Source organism: Podarcis erhardii, assembly GCF_964252035.2.
Source record: "Podarcis erhardii genome assembly, chromosome: 3".
In the NCBI taxonomy this organism is placed as follows: domain Eukaryota; kingdom Metazoa; phylum Chordata; class Lepidosauria; order Squamata; family Lacertidae; genus Podarcis; species Podarcis erhardii.
This window is the reverse complement of record NC_138507.1, coordinates 122115458-122122391: the sequence shown is the minus strand read 5'-3', so window position 1 is coordinate 122122391 and position 6934 is coordinate 122115458.

Sequence of the window (6934 nt, the reverse complement as noted above, 5' to 3'; positions counted from 1 at the left end):
GCTCCCGTTGCTCGGTCCCTGCTCCTGCCAAACTAGCAGTTCAAAAGCATGTCAAAGTGCAAGTAGATAAATAGGTACCACTCCGGCAGAAAGGTAAACGGCGTTTCCGTGCGCTGCTCTGGTTCGCCAGAAGTGGCTTACTCATGCTGGCCACATGACCCGGAAGCTGTACGCAGGCTCCCTCAGCCAATAAAGCGAGATAAGCGCCACAACCCCAGAGTCGGCCACGACTGGACCTAATGGTCAGGGGTGCTTTTACCTTTACAGTAGCAGAAGCTAAACGTTGGCAGATTCAGGGCAGATTTTTTAAAAAGCGCTTCTTCACACAGCACAGGAGGCAGAGATGGCCACCAACCTGGATGTCTTTAAAAGCAGGTGAGGCAAATTCACAAAGCAGAGGGCTGTCGATGGCTACTATCCATGATGGCTTACTCTGCTGCCATGAGCAATGCCTCAGCGGTCCCAGCTGCTGGAAGCCACAGGAGGGGAGAGGGCTCTTGTGCTCAAATCCTGCTTGCTGGTTTGGCCGCTATGATAACAGGATGAGGGACCACTTGGGGCCCTTTCTGAACTTTTCCCAGTTCTGCAATATCCTTTTTCTAACCACAGCTTAGGAACCAGAGTCTCTTTGTGTGGATTCCCAATGTGGAAATTGTGGGAATGTTCAGGGATGCAGGAGAGGATATATTGTTTGATTATAGCCTTTCCAACTTGTGTAAACAAGTTCACAATTTAGGAGAGTAACATCCCCCTTTTTAAACTCAGGCTCACTAAAGCCTCTATAATAACTGTTCTGGTAAAGGTAAAGGGACCCCTGACCATTAGGTCCAGTCGTGGCCGACTCTGGGGTTGTGGCACTTATCTCGCTTTATTGGCTGAGGGAGCCTGCGTACAGCTTCCGGGTCATGTGGCCAGCATGACTAAGCCGCTTCTGGCGAACCAGAGCAGCGCACGGAAACGCCGTTTACCTTCCCGCCGGAGCAGTACCTATTTATCTACTTGCACTTTGATGTCCTTTCGAACTGCTAGATTGGCAGGAGCAGGGACCGAGCAACGGGAGCTCACCCCGTCGCGGGAATTCGAACTGCCGACCTTCTGATCGGCAAGTCCTAGGCTCAGTGGTTTAACCCACAGCGCCACCTTTCCCCTTATTCCTTCATCAAAGATAAGACACGACACAGTCTTCTATAAAAGTATAAAAAGAGTTTACTCACTCACATTCTGTTCACAATCGGATCCCAGAAGGCAGACTTAGCTTAGAAAAGTAACATATACCTGGAAACTATCTCATAAAGAGACAGTCCCTTTGTCCTCTCTTGACTGGAAGTCAAGAGAGCATCTTCGGCTAAGCAGATGTTGCTTCTTCGACGCACGTAGTCAAAAAGAGAGAGATATGGCGGCCAATCCTATGCTTTTGTTACCTGCACAGGTGAAGCCATGCCCACCTCTAGTCCCATGCAGAGGAAGTCTGTCCCAGCCCAGAAGGAAACAGGAAGTTTACCTGCTTGCTGGACAAACATTCCTCCCCATGTGTAAACATGTTCACTCTAGGAATGTTGTACTTGACTGCTCTTGTGCTTCACGTCCCACAGACATCAATGGATGCTGCCCTTAGTCTGTCAGCAAAGGGTGAAGAAGGAACCTCAGGCGTCCTCTCATTCACAAATGTGGCCTTGCCTTTAAGGCCCCTCCTTCCCCCACCCCCAGGGAATAAGAACAGCTTCACCCTGGCCAGCCTCCCATGTAATCTCCCGCACACTGATAAAACTCCTGAAGGTCAAGCAGGGCCTCTGCTACTGCCCTCCTTCTTGTGCATCGACTGAGAAGGCCCCTGAATGTTATTTTTAGTGCAGTGATAGGATCAGGTAGAATAAGCCCTGGGAGTCCTCCCTTAAAGCACACTCCACGTCCCCAGGCGTGTCGCTTAAGGATCCCAAGAGGCTGGTCCTTTTGCAGGTAAGTTCGGGCTTCTTCTTTTCAGGGGTCGTCCTTGTGGGGAATGAATGCCCTCCTCTCCCCAATGTGCCCCACATTCTCTCTGGGGTCTCTGCATCTGTTCTGACTCAGGGCCTCTTGTCTAAAATGGCTGCAGGTGGAGAACACAACTCGAGCTGACTCTCAGCATCCCAGGATATTGTTTTGCTTTTAGGGAGAATTTCAGAGGGTTGGAAGGGCACCTCAGCTGTCATCTAGTCCCCCCCCCCCTGCAATGCAGGGATCAGAGCTGAAGAATCCCTGACAAATGGCCACCCACCCTCCGTTGAAAAACCTCAAAATAAGGAGAGTCCTTCTGAGAGAGCCCGTTCCACAGTCAAACAGAACTTACCACCAGAAAGTTCTACCTAACATATAGTCAGAATCTCGTTGGTCTCTTCGCTGGCCCAAGTGGGACTAATTTAGCCAGCTAGCCCTGGTGATCATCTAATGTTTATTGGATGAATTTTCTCCCTAAATTGATTTTTGATTTTATTGTTATTTACGCTTTATACAGTATTTTATGCTAGTTTGGTTGTTGTTGTTTTTGTAGCATCAATTAAGTGTTTTTAATTTGTTGTTAGCAGCCCTGAGCTCAGTTTCCTGAACCAGGAAGCGCGGGGTAAAAATAAAAATTTAATAATGATGATGATGATAATAATTTATTACCCCGCCCATCTGGCTGGGTTTCCCCAGCCACTCTGTGTGGCTTCCAACAAAACACTAAAATACAATAACCTGGTTCCCTGTAACTTGGCTTCTCACAGTGAGGGAACCACTAGAAGGCCCTCAGTGTCTGGGCAGAACGATGGGGGTGGAGATGCTCCTTCAGATATACTGTACTGAGGCCATTTAGGGCTTTAAGGGTCAGCACCAACACTCTGAATTGTTCTCGGAAACGTACTGGGAGCCAGTGTAGGTCTTTCAAGACCGGTGTTATGTGCTCTTGGTGGCTGCTCCCAGTCACCAGTCTAGCTGCTGCATTCTGGATTAGTTGTAGTTTCCGGGTAGCTTTCAAAGGCAGCCCCACATAGAGCGCATTGCAGTAGTCCAAGCGGGAGATAACTAGAGCATGCACCACTCTGGCAAGACAGTCCATGGGCAGGGAGGGTCTCATCCTGCGTACCAGATGGAGCTGGTAAATAGCTGCCCTGGATACAGAATTGACCTGTGCCTCCATGGACAGCTGTGAGTCCAAAATGACTCCCAGGCTGCGCACCTGGTCCTTCAGGGGCAGAGTTACCCCATTCAGGACCAGGGAGTCCTCCATACCTGCCCGCCCCCTTCCCCCAAAACCAGTACTTCTGTCTTGTCAGGATTCAGCCTCAATCTGTTAGCCGCCATCCATCCTCCAACCGCCTCCAGACACTCACACAGGACCTTATTATTATAATTTGAAACCATTGGTTTGGGATCTGCCATCTGGAGCGGCAGAAAACAAGCTCTCTCCATCTGCCATGCAACAGCCCTTGAGATATTTGAAGGTGGGTCCCTAAACAATGACGGCGTTTTCTTAGCTGTGGAAGACGCAGGCGATCTCTCGTCTCAGGGAAGGTGGGGAATCCACAGAGATGTGGTGAAAAGGTCAGAAGGCTTGCAACGACGGCGTTTCCTCTAAGGAAATGTGTTTTATCGTGACCCATCCGGCTCCAGAAGACAGCTCAGCGTCACAAGTCAACAAAAGAGAACATTAACAATGTGTGTGCGTGTGCCTCACAGTCACATATACAAAGAAGCAGCAACAGCACAATGGGGTCAAGTGGGGGTGAAGCTTGGGACTCATCCAGTTACAAGAAAGGAGATTCTGACTAAACATCAGGAAGACCTTTCTGGTACTAAGTGCCATTCAATGGTGGAACAGTCTCCCTCAGGAGGTTGCGGACTCTCTTTCCTTGGAGGTTTTTAAGCAGAGGTTGGGCGGTCGTCTATCATGAATTCTTTAGCTATGATTCCTGTATTGCAGGGGGTTGGACTAGATGACCGTTGGGGTCCCTTCCAACTCAACCATTCTCCAATTCTCTGATTAATTGCATGTGGTTTGGTTATCCTTCTTTCCTTCCTTCCTTCCTTCCTTCCTTCCTTCCTTCCTTCCTTCCTTTCTTTTCTTTTCTTTTCTTTTCTTTTCTTTTAAAAAATGTTTTTATTAACAATTTCAACATAACAAATTATCAAAACATTTCATATTCATTATTTTCCCCCTTCCCCCTTCAAACCCTGCCCCCAAGAGACTTCCCTCAGCTCTTCTCTCTGATTTCTCAGCACATATTATTCTCTGCATGTTGTAAAATTAAGGTAAAGGTAAAGGTACCCCTGCCCGTACGGGCCAGTCGTGTCCAACTCTGGGGTTGTGCGCCCATCTCACTTAAGAGGCCGGGGGCCAGCGCTGTCCGAAGACACTTCCGGGTCACGTGGCCAGCGTGACGAAGCTGCTCTGGCGAGCCTGCACCAGCACAGCACACGGAAACGCCGTTTACCTTCCCGCTGGTAAGCGGTACCTATTTATCTACTTGCACCCGGGGGTGCTTTCGAACTGCTAGGTTGGCAGGCGCTGGGACCGAGCAATGGGAGCTCACCCCGCCGCAGGGATTCGAACTGCCGACCACACGATCGGCAAGTCCTAGGCGCTGAGGTTTTACCCACAGCGCCACCCACGTCCCTAAAATTATACATATCGTTACATTATCTATCTAGTATATTATCAACCAATAAATTTGTGTATGTTTATTCAAAACGTGGCAAAGAGTCCAATTCATTTTGTTTTCTTTTTAGATAAATTGTAAAAAGTTCCCGTTCTTCCTTAAAGTCACAGTTGTCATTGCCCCGCAGTTTGTATGTCAATTTAGCCAGCTCTTCGTAGCTCATCAATTTCTCTTGCCACTGTTCTTTTGTTGGGATTTCCTCATTCTTCCAGCCTTGTGCTATCAAGACTCTTGCCGCTGTTGTAGCATACATAAATTAATTCTTTGTTTTCCTTGGCAGGTCTTGTCCTACAATCCCTAACAAAAATGCTTCTGGGTTGTTTTTTATAAATGCCATTTTAAACATTTTTTTTTCAATTCATTATATATCATTCCCCAAAAATTTTTAACTTCTCTACATTCCCACCACATATGATAAAAAGTCCCTTCCTTTTCTTTACATTTCCAACATGTGTTTGACCCAGTTTTGTACATTTTTGCTATCTGTATTGGTGTAATATACCATCTATACATCATTTTCATATATTTTTCTTTCAAAAGAGAACAATCTGACATAATATACAATTTGAGGACTGGGGGAAATTGTGGAAAGTAAATTTGAAATTTACAGATTGGTTTTGGTTATCCTTTCAAGTCACATTTGCAACAGAATCCTTCTTTGGCTTTTTTCCATGTGTGGGGGGAGAAGGCTTGTTGTTTTCATAGAATCCTAGAGTTGGAAGAGACCACAAGGGCCATCGAGTCCAACCCCCTGCCAAGCAGGAAACACCATCAGAGCACTCCTGACATATGGTTGTCAAGCCTCTGCTTAAAGACCTCCAAAGAAGGAGACTCCACCACACTCCTGGGCAGCAAATTCCACTGTCGAACAGCTCTTACTGTCAGGAAGTTCTTCCTAGTGTTTAGGTGGAATCTTCTTTCTTGTAGTTTGGAACCATTGCTCCATGTCCGCTTCTCTGGAGCAGCAGAAAACAACCTTTCTCCCTCCTCTATGTGACATCCTTTTATATATTTGAACATGGCTATCATATCACCCCTTAACCTCCTCTTCTCCAGGCTAAACATGCCCAGCTCCCTTAGCCGTTCCTCATAAGGCATCGTTTCCAGGCCTTTGACCATTTTGGTTGCCCTCCTCTGGACACGTTCCAGTTTGTCAGTGTCTTTCTTGAACTGTGGTGCCCAGAACTGGACACAGTACTCCAGGTGAGGTCTGACCAGAGCAGAATACAGTGGCACTATTACTTCGCTTGATCTAGATGCTATACTCCTATTGATGCAGGATGGGTTGGTATCCTGCCTTTCTCTCAAGTTGGGATTTAAGGCAGCTTACAAAGGTTTGTAAAATGCAAAGTAGAAGTTGAGAACAGTCAAAAATCCATATTTACTCAAATCTAATGCTCACCTTTCTTTTGGCCAAATTACATTGCAAAAATTAAGGTGCGGATTAGATTTGACGGTGCATTAGACTCGAGTAAATATGGTGCACCAGAATGCATTTAGAGGCAGTGTAGTTCACCCCAAGATCTAGCAGCGCAGTGGTCAGCATCATCTGCACCTTAGCCTGAACAAAAAGGTCTTATCCTGCCAGCAGAGGGAATTCCACAATCATATGAAGTTCCAGGATTCAAGGTCCTCCAGGCCTATGCAAGCAATTAAGAACACAATGGTGAATGGCTGCCGGTCTTTTTAACAGCTTTTATTGTAAATCCCATTGATATATATTATTTTTTTGCTCTTAATTTATTATTAATGTTGCAATACATATATGAAATCTTTACATATTGATACATATACATTATATTCCACCTATATACATTATATTCCACCTATTCCACCTAAACATTAGGAAGAACTTCCTGACAGTAAGAGCTGTTCGACAGTGGAATTTGCTGCCAAGGAGTGTGGTGGAGTCTCCTTCTTTGGAGGTCTTTAAGCAGAGGCTTGACAACCATATGTCAGGAGTGCTCTGATGGTGTTTCCTGCTTGGCAGGGGGTTGGACTCGATGGCCCTTGTGGTCTCTTCCAACTCTATGATTCTAGGATTCTATATTCGTAAATTCACATTTTCACATTTCATTATATACACATTTATCCATTTCTTATTTCTTGCCCTGTGTCTTCCCTCCACCCGTGCGTGACTTCCTTGTTATTATTTTGTAACTTTATTATTGAGAATGTAATTTTGTATCTTAATAATTAAACATTCGATCTTATATATCTGCTTAGCTTAACTTAACTTTGTGAAATCAGTCTATACATAT